This window comes from Nerophis ophidion, linkage group LG24, assembly GCF_033978795.1.
Source record: "Nerophis ophidion isolate RoL-2023_Sa linkage group LG24, RoL_Noph_v1.0, whole genome shotgun sequence".
Classification (NCBI taxonomy): domain Eukaryota; kingdom Metazoa; phylum Chordata; class Actinopteri; order Syngnathiformes; family Syngnathidae; genus Nerophis; species Nerophis ophidion.
Window position 1 is genome coordinate 25,790,340 of NC_084634.1, and position 16,180 is coordinate 25,806,519.

General features: G+C 37.6%; 1 long non-coding RNA gene across 2 annotated transcripts; it reads right to left on the minus strand.

Annotated features, from left to right (window-relative positions):
• Positions 1-873: 873 nt before the first annotated feature.
• LOC133542117 (uncharacterized) lies at positions 874-13,243 on the minus strand. Of its 2 annotated transcripts, none has more exons than XR_009804060.1 (6): positions 13,111-13,243; positions 9,815-9,962; positions 7,047-7,127; positions 6,772-6,868; positions 5,507-5,591; positions 874-4,893 (listed from the first exon to the last, which is right to left on the minus strand). It is a non-coding gene; the product is annotated as an uncharacterized LOC133542117 (long non-coding RNA). The 2 variants fall into 2 exon arrangements; XR_009804061.1 differs by having other exon boundaries at positions 7,047-7,182.
• Positions 13,244-16,180: the final 2,937 nt, after the last annotated feature.

Consider the following 16,180-nt stretch of genomic DNA (forward strand, 5'->3'; position numbering starts at 1 on the left):
TGTTTAGAGGAGAGGCGGCGACAGCAGCAGGGGGAAATTAGGGAAGAGCAGATAGTTGAATTGGAGGAAAATGTCCCCAGTTTGTTTGTTGGTGGTAAACAAGTAGCTCAATTTGAGAGAAACACCAACATTTTGTCTAGAAGGGAGGGTTTAGCTCTGGTCCATTCCCTGAATGAGACGCAGAGGAGCATTTTTGATAGGATTAGGAAATGGTGCCTAGAAAAGGTGATGGGAAAAAACCCAGAACCTTTCCATGCGCTCGTAACTGGTGGTGCAGGTACTGGAAAAAGCCATTTGATTAGAGCAGTGATTCTTAACCTGGGTTCGATCGAACCCTAGGGGTTCGGTGAGTCTGCCTCAGGGGTTCGGCAGAGCCTCCTCCGCAAAGGTTAAGACACACCAGACTCATGAATTGATTAACGTGGACCCCGACTTAATTAAACAAGTTGAAAAACTTATTCGGGTGTTACCATTTAGTGGTCAATTGTACGGAATATGTACTGTACAGTGCAATCTACTAATAAAAGTTTCATTTAATCAATCAATCGTGTAAATAAAAACATCTTCCTATCGGCGTATCTCTACTGTAAAGTTAACATTTGAATGCCAATAAAAAGGAAGTCTAAATATTGTGGATACCCCCCAAACAATGGTCCCTCTAATTTTACACCTAATTTGCAAGTGTGTAATTTGTTGTGAGTTCATGCACTGTGTTGGTTTTGTTCTTTGAACAAGGTGATGTTCATGCATGGTTCATGTTGTGCAAGATTTAAAAAACAACAACATATAACTGTCTTGAATTTGAAAATAAAAAAAACATTTTATTTTTCACTAAAGCAGTGTTCGGTGAATGTGCAAATGAAACTGGTGGGGTTCGGTACCATCAACAAGGTTAAGAACCACTGGATAGAGCTTTCCAGTACGAGGCAGGGAGACTATTGTCGCGTCTGTACCAACCGGGTGAAACCTGCGTACTCTTAACGGCTCCCAAAGGCTTAGCTGCATACAATTTACATGCAGCCACAATTCACCACACCTTCAATATTGGCATGCAGGTTAAGTTTACCGTATATCCCTCTGGGTGAAGATAAGATAAACTCCTTGAGGGCTCAATTTGGTCACCTACAAATTCTAACCATTGACGAAATCAGTATGGTAGATCATCTTTTAGCTTATGTGCATGGCCGGTTAAGGCAAATTAAACAGACGGGGGACTTTTTTCCATTTGGCTACTTTAGTGTTGTAGCTGTCGATGACTTTTATCAGTTGCCACCCGTCAAAGGTAGGCCACTTTACACCAGTCAGGTGAATGTGGACCTCTAGTGTCATTTTACAAAAGTAGCACTAAAAAAAATTGTGAGGCAAAAAGATAGTGTATTTTCTGAACTGCTAAATAGACTTAGAGTTCGGTCAAAGCAAACCCAATTATTGAAAAGCGACGTAGATATCCTCAAGTCCCGGGAGACGGGGGATGAGTGCGCAGCTTTGCATATTTATCCCACGAATATGCAAACCAGCGCGCATAATCTGGAGCGGTTATTCGCAACCTGTCTAGATTGTTACAATCAAGGCCCAGGATTTTATTAACAGTAGGAAGTCGGGCGAATTAAAGCGCATAGTCTGGCATCACGGCAAAACACCATACACGTGTTTGGCCAAGAGTTTGTGTTAAGCTCCGAAAGCACGTGTAATGCTTTGCAAAAATGTTGACGTAGCAGACGGTCTGGTCAATGGCGCACATGGAACGGTGACTTATGTTCAATTTGGAGCAAATAAAGACTCACCCCTCGCAGTCTATAAGAAATTTGACGATTCAAAAATAGGCTCACAAAGGAGGAAGCAGCGTTCCCATGCTGCTGTAGAATGCATGCATTCTACTGCCATTGATCCTGTGGAGGATTCGGCGAAAAAAACGTGGCGGTTTGCCTCGTCAGTTTCCTCTTAAACTCGCGTGGGCCTGCACTGTTCACAAAGTGCAAGGTCTAACTCTAGAGGAGGCTGTTGTGTGTTTAGGCAGGGTTTCTGCAGCTGGGCAGGCGTATGTCGCCCCTCAGGGATATGTCCGGACTTGTGATCAGAGATTTTTAGGAAAATGCCATTTACTGCAAGGACATCGTCAAGGAGGCATTGGATAGCATGCCCCCATTTCTAATTGAACAGCCACAGCCTTTATTAGAAACTCACAATTATTTTTGTGTTTAATGAACGTTTGAAATTTAAGTTACCACGCCGCTCATTTGGTGTCTTGCACGCAGCATTTACAGCCTAACTGTATTGCTGTCACAGAGAAGTGGCTCAGTGCACAATCCTCAACAGACTGAGTCCAAATGGAGGGATACACTTTCCACAGGCGTCCTCGAGCCTTGTGTTACAGCAGCAATGATGTCAAATTATCTGAGATAAAAGATCTAGAACATGGCGGAGTGGGTTTCTTTGTTGTAGATAATTCGGACTGTGAGATTCTGCAGGTGCCCAATTTAAATCTGGAGTCTTTGGTGTGCCTGTTTACCAGAGAGAACATTTTGATGGCAGTAATTTATCGTCCGCCATTTTATCCAAATTCACTTTTTAAATCAAATCTGGTTAAGTTACTTGAATGGGTAAATCCAATCGGTAAAAAATCTTATAATGGGAGATTTTAATGAAGACCTTCTCAAACATACATCAATTTGTAAATTAATGGGCCAAAATGGATTTTATCAGCATGTAACAAGAGACTACAGAAAATGGGACATTAATTGACTATGTTTATGTGAAAACAATGTGAAGTGACTGTGAAGTGGTGTCAACTTATTTCAGTGACCACAAAGCCATTCTGTGTGGTTTTTGTGCTCAATATGAAGGGGATATGTTTGATTTGGATGTGTTGTTTGCAGATCATTTTGCTGATGAAGAGGGACTATTTGATGGCGAGTCTAAGGTGGAGTAGGGTCAAACAGTCCCTAAACATCATCAAAATGATCTACGAAAACATCAAAATATAACATCTTCAACTTTGTATGACTGACTGAAATGGAAAACATTTGCTTGTGGATGGTAATATGTTAGAAGATTTGACGTAGAAATTTGATGTAGAAATGTTTTTTGTTTCATACATTTTTCTGTGTTATATATTTTGTTTGGTGTTTGTATGTCTTGTTGTCATGTCTTGTGATCATGTTTTGTTTAGTTATGTTTTGTTCGTTTAAAACGCCAATGGTTCCTGTTTTTTCACCCTCTTGTTTTGTTTCCATGTCAACTCATTAGTTTTACCTGTCTCACGTTTTGGACTCACGCACCTGTCTCAATCATGTCATTATTTAAGCCTGGTTTTTCAGTTGGTCGTTCTGGTGTCGTCGTTGATTTTTTTAATGCTCTGTTCATGCTGTTTCATGCAATACCTCTGCTCTTCTCATGCACCATGCCCTACCAAGTACCGTATTTTTTTGGACTATAAGTCACAGTTTTTTTCATAGTTTGGCCGGGGGTGCGACATATAATCCGGAGCGATTTATGTGAAATCAACACATTACCGTAAAATATTAAATAATATTATCTCATTCGCGGAAGAAACGAAGAAAATGTCAGCAATCGTCACACACACACATCGACCAATAAGAATTTGGCGGGGTAGGGTCATGGCAGAAGTGTATTATTGGTCATGGATTGCTAACTGCTATATGCTACTGCCGTAGCTATTAAAATGGATCATTTCATTATAAAAACTGAGAAGAGCTGAACAAAAATGGCACCGAAAAGGAAATCATGTACTGCAGATTGCAAGCTGGACCTAGTGAAATATGCAGCAGAAAACGACAAGAGGAAGCGGCGCATACCTTTGGAGTTGGCAGAGTTGTTTAGAAACGACATCGAGGAAGAAGATTTCATCGGATTTATCGATTAGGAGTGACGGATTGTTTGGTAATCTTAAAAGCATGTTCTCTATGTGAAAGTTATTTGAATGACACTTACCATAATATGTTACGTTAACAGACCAGGCATGTTCTCAGTTTGTTATTTATGCGTCATACAACATAAAATTATTCAGCCCGTTGTTCACTTTTCTTTATTTATTTTAAATTGCCTTCCAAATGTCTATTCTTTGTGTTGGATTTTATCAAATAAATTTACCCCAAAAATGCGACTTATACTCCAGTGCTATGTATATGTTTTTTTCCGTCCTTATTATGCATTATCGGCCGATCAAACGTATACTCCGGAGCATTTTATGATCCGAAAAATAGTGTAATTGATTATGTGACACTTGGTAATTGTTAGCGTGTTAATGTTAGTTGTGTTTCAGCGTATTAGTTATTAATTTCACGCTGTAACATAGCATGAAAATATTATAAAAAAAAGGTATAGCGATACTGTCTGAAATACATATGGCTTTCTAAAATACCGGTAAATCTCGCAGCTCTAATTTGACATCACCCTTGTTTTTGTTCTAAGTTCAAAAGTACATCCAACCTTGAGCATGGACGTCGAATTAAGCAGCAGCCGTGGAAGTAAATATCACTCCATCATATAAATATGGAGTCTTTCTTCCGCCGTATGATGTTGATATTTCAATTTATCCGACCTCCAAAGTAGTTGAGAAAAAAAACTAACACATTCATGAATGGAGTAAATGTAAGGTTAAGTGCATGTGCAGCTTAATGAAGCTCAGCGTGGAGAACGTCTTCCTGCTGTGTCCACTCAAACAAGGAGATGGACACTTGATGGTCTTCTCTAACCACAGCCAGCACACAGTCTCACATGTGATGTCAGAAAGGCACCAATGCCATCTTGACACAAGAATAAGAAAATACTAACTCTATTTTGATGTCTCCAAGTAGCAGAGTGAAGGCTAATGGCTGATGTCCTGCCACTGAATGCAGAATATTCTTCTTGGAGCGATTCAGTGATGACATCCTGTAAATACATGAATATAATTAACACATTTATTTTAATTTCCTGAAGAGATCAGAATAGATGCAAAGTTATTTACTTTATGGCTGTGCATCTCCATTTGGTTAGATTGTTGAAAAAATGTACTTTAAAAAAGGTCCACTGTGATAAACATTGGGGAGGAGGAATGGACCCATAGATGATGTAACCCCAAAATAATCTGCTCATCATGCACTGATCTGTGCTTGCACAAGCTAGACCTAACATTGGTGGAGGTGGCCTAGCTAGGGCGGTATAGCTCAGTTTGTAGAGCGGCTGTGCCAGCAAATTGAGGGTTGCAGGTTCGATCCCCGCTTCCGCCATCCTAGTCACTGCCGTTGTGTCCTCGGGCAAGACACTTTACCCACCTGCTCCCAGTGCCACCCACACTGGTTTAAATATAACTTGGATATTAAGTTTCACTATGTAAAGCGCTTTGAGTCACTAGAGAAAAAGTGCTATATAAATATAATTCACTTCACATACAGGCTGAATTTATGGTAGCTATGACGACTAATGTTTCTTATTAAATGTTGCTGTACTATTTTGTACAATAAAATGAAAAAAGGGCCATTATAATAAAAGAGTATAAATCTACCTGGTAAGTGTTCTTTCATTCAGTAGTTGGCTCCCCAAGGTACTTTATCAAGCAGCAGATGACGTCTGGTCTAGTTTCAATGTTCCTATAAAAAGCAATAAAATACATTAATGTATTCTCAATGGTTTATTCTTTGCATGGTCATGGTGACCTGAACCGTGTCCAAGCTGACTACAAGGTCCTCGGTGTGGATGCTTACTTGTCTGTGTGCAGAGGTGGGTAGAGTAGCCAGAAATTGTACTCAAGTAAGAGACCTGTTACTTTAGTGATGTATTACTCAAGTAAAAGTAAGGAGTAGTCACCCAAATATTTACTTGAGTAAAAGTAAAAAGTATGTTGTGAAATAACTACTCAAGTACTGAGTAACTGATGAGTAACCTGTTCGTTTATGGATGACGGCAACAAGTTATGCACAAAAACATAAAAATAGCAATGAACAAATTCAGAGCCAGGAATATCTCTTAAGCAACTAAAACAATAATATATATTAAATAATATATATTCGGTTTTACATGCGTATTGAAAAAATGTTTTAAAAAGATTTTTACCTTTGCAACCTCATGATACTATTGGCTAAGCTTTATATTCGTAAATGTAAGTTTCTCAATACCCGACTTGTTTTTTGTGCCTTTAAAAAAGATTTAGAACTCTACATTAAAACACTACCTATAACCAAAAAGCTGTGAAAACAATGATGCTGTGTTCCAAATGTAAGTTATTTACTGAGATTGAGTGAGCCTATGGCTTTGCACTTTGTTTATTTTATATTAATATTTTTTTTGCATTCTATTTTAGTTACTTTGAAATTACAACCCATGGTGCTGTTTTGTACGGTTTTTATACTGTTTTTGTACTTACTTTGATTATTATTTTCTACTCTTTGTAAATGTTGAAATGTATAAATAAAGGTTTATAAATATATTTTTTAAAACAAACGTGCAGTTAATCATGTGACCCCCTGGCTCTGTTTGATTGGTTAACTGGAGTCAAACGTCACCAGTGACTGCATTTGATTGGTGAAACACAGGCATGTGATAAGATTCTACTTTGAAGGTATGTCTGACAAACCCAAATAAAGCATGCATTAACAGATCGATAAAAATCAGTAGCAAGCTGAATGTAGATAAATGGAGCATTTCTTCTCTATAAATATACTCAAGTAAAAGTAAAAGTATGTTGCATTAAAACTACTCTTAGAAGTACAATTTATCCCAAAAGTTACTCAAGTAGATGTAGCGGAGTAAATATAGTGCATTACTACCCACCCCTGTCTGTGTGTCCTGTGAAGGACTGGTAACAGTCCAGAGTGGACCCTGCCTTTCACTTGAAGTCAGCTGGGATAGGCTCCATCTCCCTGCAAGCCTAAACAGGATAAAGAGTAGAAAAAGGATGCAACAAAATAATGCTTTTTCAAAACTATAATTGAAATAATGCAATCAATCAAATCCAATGTAATCAACAAATGTTGGTAAAATGTTAAGTTATATGTTTTACATTTGTGTATGTATTTGGCCGTTAGTGTGTAAATCTTGGACCGTACCTTATATAGTGAACCCGACAAGGTCCCTTTTTGGGTCCCGCAATGCCACCTTTTGTCCTGAACATCTTCTCCAACTTTAGTCTGTAAAAGTTAAGTAACGTGGTTTACGCCTGCTGTTACGTTGTCAAGCTCCTCTCTGAAAAAGATGGTAACATCAATAATCTCAATACATCAATACTATCCAGCAGCCCTGAAAAAACGCACTGCAGTAAGTGTAAAATGTTCACTAATTTTCAGTCCCTTTAGGATTTAGCAGGCTTTTTGGTGGTTTAAAATTCCTGTAATTTTTGACAACTTTTTCAAAAAGTTACGGCAAAATTGCGATGCTATTGTTTTCTAATAACATTGAAGCGACTTGTGATTTTATGAATTTATTATCAATGTTTTAAGTGTTCCTTGAAACCTGAACCTCAAAAGGCACACAATTGCAACACTTGGAAAATTACTTTATTGTACTCATTTCATTCCAGGCAGTAGATGTGGGGGGAAACAACGGATTTTTAGATGCATCGCAATTCAGACATGAACAATTATAGAATAATTAGTACACATCAATAATCAATCTATTTATTTATTGTAAATAAAGTATTGCAGAACGTTCTCAAATTTGGCTGACTCCAGCGAGCCACCTCACCAAAAAAGCCAACCAGCTTTTTTACCATCGGGAAATTATGGTTTAGTTTGGCACAGATTTTCATTAATTTAACACGTGGGAAATAATCTAACTTTTTTTTTAATTACAAATGATGTTTTGTTTTTTTAAAGTTGCAAGTGATAAATGCTTATTTAGTGAATCGAAAAAAAATGTAAAAGTGCATCAATATACAGTACATAAATTAAAGACGCATCAATCAATTTTTAATGGAATCGTAGCTCCTGAATCGTAAGGTGCCCAGATTCCCACCTCTGCCAAGCAGACCAATAGTAGTCACAAGCAGCAAAAATCCACAAGTAAAATCACATATTCAGATATTAGTCAAATTGTCATACTGTTCTGATTAATTATAAGTACTTTGAGTAATAATTATTCTTTATCATCTGCTGTCTGGTCTGTCGTCCACAAGTTACAGATATTTGCCCTGTTCATTTTACGCGTGATAAGTGTTCGTGGGTTCCCTCCGGGTACTCCGGCTTCCTCCCACTTCCAAAGACATGCACCTGGGGATAGATTGATTGGCAAAACTAAATTGGCCCTAGTGTGTGAATGTGAGTGTGAATGTTGTCTGTCTATCTGTGTTGGCCCTGCGATGAGCTGGCGACTTGTCTAGGGTGTACACCGCCTTCCGAATCCAAAACAGAACAGCTGACATTTTGGAAAACGACAGAGCGAAAAGTTCTCTGTTCATATCTTAAAGGATTAATATTTTATAGATTCGACATAACAGTTGCAATAGCAGCGAGGGCTGTGTGCCGCCATTGTTGTTTGAATCAAACAGTCGCTTCGGCGCTACATCACATCTATGAAATCCAGCCAGGCGATCCTAACCAGAATGCAGGGCCATGTATAAAAAAATCATTGTATGTGATTGGATGAACCACCTGTCCGTTATCTTGAATGACATACTACTTCAACCACTCATATCGAAATAACCAATGACGCTGATGAGAGTGACGCTGGGAAATCCAAACCCGGTTGAAAGAAGAGCCAAAACATCCTTGCCACCAATAAATGCCTTCAAAACTGTTATCTGTTCATCTTTTAAAGAAGCAATATTCAATAAGATTCGACAAAACAGTTGCAATAGCAGAATCAATGTCCGCACACGACGCAGCGAGGGCTGCGTGCCGCCATTGTTTGAATCAAACAGTCGCTTCTGATTGGTTCATTATTTTTTGCTATCTGGAAGGAGTTTGCAATGCCTTCGAGCCCAGAGCCTTGTGTTGAACTCGGCAAACTACAAGGGTCTGGCGAGAGTCAGGAGTCAGGTTAGGGCGATATGGCCTGAAAATAAAATCTCAGATTGTTTTACCAAAAAAAAAGGATATACGATTGTTTCCCCCTACTTTTTTTAAAAGACTTCATTTAATACAAATGATAAATTAAGAGCTTTCTGCCAAGCAATACTTGTGTATTGAATAAAATACTTCTGTAAACAAAAATTTAGCATTACACATTGCATGCAAATAAATAATTATCAATAAAGGGAAATTTCAAAACTTCTGTCTTGAATAAAATACTTCTGTAAATATAATCAAGTAAAACATTAAGAAGGCTCTGCCTGGGCACTATATCCATTTCATCAATATTCAAGTTTTTTGTTGCAGATGATTTAAAAAAATTTTTTTAAATATCCTCTTGCTTCGGCATACTTTTGCCACCTCTAAATAGCACCCTTGGTAAATTGGAAATTGTATTTATTGGCAGGCCTGAATAAGTCATAAAAATATCAACAATTATTGATATTGATTAATATAAAAACCTTTTATCGTTATTCAGTTTTCAGCCATATCGCCGAGCCCTAATCGGTATATTTTGATGAAAACAGGGAAAAACATGCGTACTCGTCAACGGCGAATGCAACAACATGTTTCCCTCTGTTTTGTTGTGTAGAATGGCGTTTGACGTGTCTTGGAACGCGACAGACAGATAAACCTTGAGATCACTCGACAAATAGTTTTTGGATAAAGTATAGGGATCTATTCCACTGTATAGTTATATTTTTTAGCTTGCATCTTCTTTTTGAAAGAAGATCTAGGCCCCTTTGCGTACTCTGCTGGCTGCACAACATGCCATCTTGGCTTGGTTGAGCACCAGTTTTTTCACTTACTATAAGAAGTCACATGACGAAATACAAGCAATTAGTATATTGGGGGCTGTGTATCGGTGTTGGCCCTGCGTTGAAGTGGAGACTTGTCCAGGGTGTACACCGTCTTCTGCCCACATGCAGCTGGGATAGGCTCCAGCACCCTCACGACCTGGAGAGGGATAAGCGGTAGAAAAATGAATGGATGGGTTAAATATTGTAAAAGCAGTGGTGTGCCGTCAGGCCCAGCAAGGCCTTCTCTGCTGGCCTAACATAAGCAGAAATCATGATCATAATTAAAGATAAAACATTTTTTTTAATTTACTTTCCCTAAATATCTCAAATTATTCATATTCTCTTTGGTTTGGTGGTAGAAGAGGGTGTATATTGTAGATATTGTAGCGTCCTGGAAGAGTTAGTGCTGCAAGGGGTTCTGGGTATTTGTTCGGTTGTGTTTCTGTTGTGTTACGGTGCGGTTGTTCTCCCGAAATGTGTTAGTCATTCTTGTTTGGTGTGGGTTCACAGTGTGGCGCTTATTTGTAACAGTGTTAAAGTTGTTTATACAGCCACCCCCAGTGTGACCTGAATGGCTGTTTATCAAGTATACATTGCATTCACTTTTGTGTGTGTAAACGCCTTTAAGGCACTGCCCCGATATTGTTGTCTGGGTGGGAGAAATTAGAGAGAATGGTTGCCCCGGGAGATTTTCGGGAGGAGCATTGAAATTCGGAAGTCTACCGGGAAAATCGGGAGGGTTGGCAAGTATGGTCGAAGTTGACCGAAGGCTTAGGTGGGAAACGCACGGCCCGCCACTGAGTAAAACAGACAATGCGGGTGTTTAATGACAATGGCGCGCTTATGTTAAAACTTGTATTAAACGTTTTAAACAGGCTTTTTATTGCTCCAGCTATGCAAATGTTAGACTTCCAATTATTAATTCCTATTTAGCAGGAATTAATTTACCTGGGTTAGGCCCAGAACCAATTAACAGCTATAAACAATGGTCTCTGTACACTACATTGTTTGGAGTAGAGATGTCCCATAATGGCCTTTTTGCCGATATCCCGATACTGTCCAACTCTTAATTACCAATTCCGATATCAACCGATACCGATATATACAGTCATGGAATTAACACATTATTATGCCTATTTGGTTGTGATGCCCCGCTCGATGCTTTAAACAATGTAACAAGGTTTTCCGCAATCAATCAACTCAAGTCATGAAAAAAAATGCCAACATGGCACTGCCATATTTATTATTGAAGTCGAAAAAAGTGCATTACTTTTTTTAACATAACTCAAAACAGCAGCTTGGAATTTGGGACATGCTTTCCCTGAGAAAGTATGAGGAGGTTCAAGTGGGCAGGGTTGAGGTGGGGGGTAGAAGGGGGTGTATATAGTCGCGTCTCGGAAGAGTTAGTGCTGCAATGGGTTCTGGGTATGTGTTCTGTTTATCTTGTGTTACGGTACAGATGTTTCCCGGAATGTGTTTGTCATCCTTGTTTGGTGTGGGTTCACAGTGTGGCGCATATTTGTAACAGTGTTAAACTCGTCTATACGGCCACCCTCAGCTTGACCTGTATGGCTGTTGACCAAGTATGCTTGCATTCACTTGTGTGTGTGAAAAAGAGTAGATAATATGTGATTGGGCCGGCATGCAAAGGCAGTGCCTTTAAGGCAGGGGTGTCCAAAGTGTGGCCCTGGGGCCATTTGCGGCCAGCAGCTAAACATTTACCGGCCAGCCACACATTCTGCAAAAATTGCAAAATTGATAATATTGCAACAAAAAAAATTAAAACATTTTAAAAAAAGTGGAATTAGGTGGAATCTAATGAGAAAAAGTGGCATTGTTGACAAAGCTGCCATTCAGGCAGTTTTTTCCCCCCTTTTGTCTTTATTTTCTTTTTCCATTGCTCAAAAAAAATGACAAAAAAATCTATTAAAATGAATTATTACTTATAAACTATCACTTTAAAATGTTTTATGTGGAAAAAATATTGCACAAGTGTGGTTGGCATATAAAAACATCAAAGTTTTGACAAAAGAGCATAAAACAAACAAAATAATAGTTCAATCTTAAAATCGTCAGATATATCGGAAGTTGATCTTGAAATTTAGGTGTTAAAAGTAAAAAAAATGATAAAAATGCATCACTTTATGAGTGTAGAACCTTTCGGATGTCAAATATATTTAGTAGGATTTCATTTAACTTTTCACTGTGATTAATCAATAATATTAAATAATTAAAATCAATGGTGTCCTGCATTATTGATCTTTGAGGAGTTTAATTGCTAAATACAGGAACTTTCCTGAAAGATTCAATAAAGTACTATCTCTCTGTCTAAATACTGCATATTTCAGTTTTACTATAAAAAAAAAAGTTTTCTTTGACCGAAAAGGCATAAAACCTTATTTGTTTGACTTTATATCAATCTCAAGTTTAGATTTACGATAAGCATTAAATAAAAAATAATAAGTTGACTTATTTTTAACATTTTCAATATTATCATCAATAAAGTACTATTTAATTTTAGTGACTGAGATCCTCTATGCTCCCCAGGAGCCCTAAGGATTAAAAAAAAAAAATCCATGTATTTTGTTGTGGTTTGAAAATGAAAAATATCAAAATGGCCCCCGCATGCTTAAATTTTTCTGTGTGCGGCCCTCTGTCGAAAAAGTTTGAACATCCCTGCTTTAAGTTTTATTGGCTCTCTGTACTTCTCCCTACGTCCATGCACCACTCCATACAGCGGCGTTTTAAAAAGTCTACATTTTACTTTTTAAAACCGATACCGATCATTTCCGGTATCACATTTTAAAGCCTTTTTCGTCCGAAAATACCGGCAGTCTGATATTCTCGGACATCTCAAGTTTGGAGTCATTTTAGTTTGGACAGGATGATTCCTGAAACTAACCCCACATAACTTGTAGTACTTTAACCAAAAAACGAAAGAAAAAAAAGATGTCAGTGTGGACATGTCCACCATAATAGACATGGCTGATCGAGCTAACCTTAGCACACATGTCCAGACATCTTGATTTCCCTATTATCTTCCCGCCAGGCAGATTTAGAGGAAAAATAGTTCACTCTTTAATCCAGTATTCATAGCAAATTGTGTATTTTGTATTAAAAGGTAGGGATTCTGAAACTTCCAGGTAATATTAAATTAGACTAAGAGGAATGTACTGGTGCCAACCAGGTGTGGTTAGCTAGCAAACAATGCAGTCAATTAGCCTGTATATTATTCTTATGTTTTACACAAACAAACACGGTTGTAAAACACATGACACGAAGATGATAAAAATGGTACTACTTACATGACATTCCTGTTATGTCCAAGGACGCACGGACATGGAAGGAGGGCTCAAGGTGGAACCACGTGAACTGCGCCGCGTCATCAACTCTCCGCATGGCGGGAAAAACGCTTTACGGCAACACACGTCACTGTCGTAACACAGCAACCCACGACTGCATTACTGCAATTTTCCAATTCTGTGCACGGGCACGCTTATTCTGCAGGTGTCTAATTCACTCATCCAAGTCAGGCTTCTTGATAACTTTTTGTCTTGAGTGAAAATCTCACCTGACGTTATCGTATGAACTTTTATTGGAGATATTATTAGCTATTCTCAAACGGTGCTGCTGCAGGTACCACAAGCACAACGTGTTGTTTTGTATTCATGTTCCCGGGTGCGGCGCACTCCATAAAGAATAAAGGAAAAGCATAAGGTAAATAGTGACAGTTTTAATATTTAATAAAGATTCTTTAAGTAGACACACTAGTTTTCATTTTCTTGTATAGATTATATATGTAACCGAAGGAAAATTAACTGTGGCAAAAAAAATAAGTATTAGTGTTAATCATGCACGTATACTTACAGTGAAATAATCATAATGATTTTAGGGATTTTTTCACCAAAGTATTTTAATAAATGTTCACTCTTGCAATGTTCTGCTAAAAGACAAGCATAAAAACCTCTAATACAATATTACTGGGAATTCGAAAAACCTCCATATATAAAATGATTATAATCTATTTTAATTAATACTACAAATTGTATTTGAATCTTGTTTTTAATATTTTTGCGCAGCACTTTGGAAATTGTTTTGTTTAAATGTGCTACATAAATAAAGTGGATTGGATTGGATTGATTTTAGTCAAGGCAAAAATAAATAACATGGGATAAGTGAAAAAACAAAACATTTCTTTAAGGGAACAACAGACATTGCCTAACTTTTTAAAGTGAAAAATTGACCTAACTTCCTTCTCTAACAGATTGCTTATTTTTCATTTTGCACACAGTGGGGCACAGCATTAGGTACATCTAAACAATCTGTTAACATGCAAAGCAAAACAAAAATAATGCTCAATTTTAATTTACTCCCTCAGAGTTATTTATTTGAACAATATATTCATTACTGTAGTTGCAGTTTGCAAGGGTGTGCATTGTTGTTTATGTGAGGGACAGAATATTAGGAACAGGAACAGACGCATGTCATTGCTGTTCAGTGTACAAACCCCTTTTCCATATGAGTTGGGAAATTGTGTTGGATGTAAATATAAACGGATTAAAATGATTTGCAAATCCTTTTCAACCCATATTCAATTTAATGCACTACAAAGACAAGATATTTGATGTTCAAACACATAAACTTTATTTTTTTTGTGCAAATAATAATTAACTTATAATTTCATGGCTGCAACACGTACCAAAGTAGATGGGAAAGGGCATGTTAACCACTGTGTTACATCACCTTTTCTTTTAACAACACTCAATAAACGTTTGGGAACTGAGGAAAGTAATTGTTGAAGCTTTGAAAGTGGAATTCTTTCATATTCTTGTTTTATGGAGAGTTTCAGTCGTTCAACAGTCTGGGGTCTCCGTTGTCGTATTTTACGCTTCATAATGCGCCACACATTTTGGATGGGAGACAGGTCTGGACTGCAGGCGGGCCAGGAAAGTACCCGCACTCTTATTTTACGAAGCAACGCTGTTGTAACGTGCTGAATCTGGCTTGGCATTGTCTTGCTGAAATAAGCAGGAGCGTCCATGAAAAAGACGGCGCTTGGATGGCAGCATATGTTGTTCCAAAACCTGTATGTACCTTTCAGCATTAATTGTGCCTTCACAGATGTATAAGTTACCCATGCCTTGGGCACTAATGCACCCCTATACCATCACAGATGCTGGCGTCATTAAGAGTCTGGATGGTTCGCTTCCCCTTTGGTCCGGATGACACGATGTCGAATTAATTTCCAAAAACAATTTGAAATGTGGACTCGTCAGACCACAGAACACTTTTCCACTTTGCATCAGTCCAGCTTAGATGATCTCGGGCTCAGAGAAGCCGGTGGCATTTCTGGATGTTGTTGATAAATGTCTTTCGCTTTGCATAGTAGAGCTTTAACTTGCACTTACAGATGTAGCGACGAACTGTATTTAGTGACAGTGGTTTTCTGAAGTGTTCATGAACCCATGTGGTGATATCCTTTAGAAATTGATGGCGGTTTTTGATACAGTCCCGTCTGAGGGATCGATGGTCACGGTCATTCGATGTTGGTTTCGGGCCATGCCGCTGACGTGGAGTGATTTCTCCACATTCTCTGAACCTTTTGATGATATTATGGACCGTAGATGTTGAAATCCATAAATTTCTTGCAATTGCACTTTGGGAAACGTTCTTAACTGTTTGACTATTTGCTCACGCAGTTGTGGACAAAGGGGTGTACCTCGCCCCATCCTTTCTTGTGAAAGACAAAAAATTTTTGGGGAAGGTGTTTTTTTAACCAATCATGGCACCAACCTGCTCCCAATTAGCTTTAACACCTGTGGGATGTTCCAAATAAGTGTTTGATGAGCATTCCTCAACTTTATCAGTATTTATTACCACCTTTCCCAACTTCTTTGTCATGTGTTGCTGGCATCAAATTCTAAAGTTAATGATTATTTGCAACAAAAATTTTTTTTTATCAGTTTGAACATCAAATATGTTGTCTTTGTAGAATATTCAACTGAATATAGGTTGAAAATGATTTGCAAATTATTGTATTCCGTTTATATTTACATCCAACACAATTTCCCAACTCATATGGAAACACGGTTTGTATTAAATATTACATACAAATAATGTATATGATATAAGTATAATTAATAATAATAATAATAATCATCAAAAAAAGGGAATTTGTTGGTGGTAAAACAAAATATATTTTATCAAAGAAATTATTAAATATATACATAGACAAAATATATACCATATAAATATAATTGACAAAATAATAATACTGTAAAACAAAATATAATTTATTCAAGAAATTATTAAATATATACATAGAAAAATATATACAATATAAATATAATTAACAAAATAATAATACATTAGATA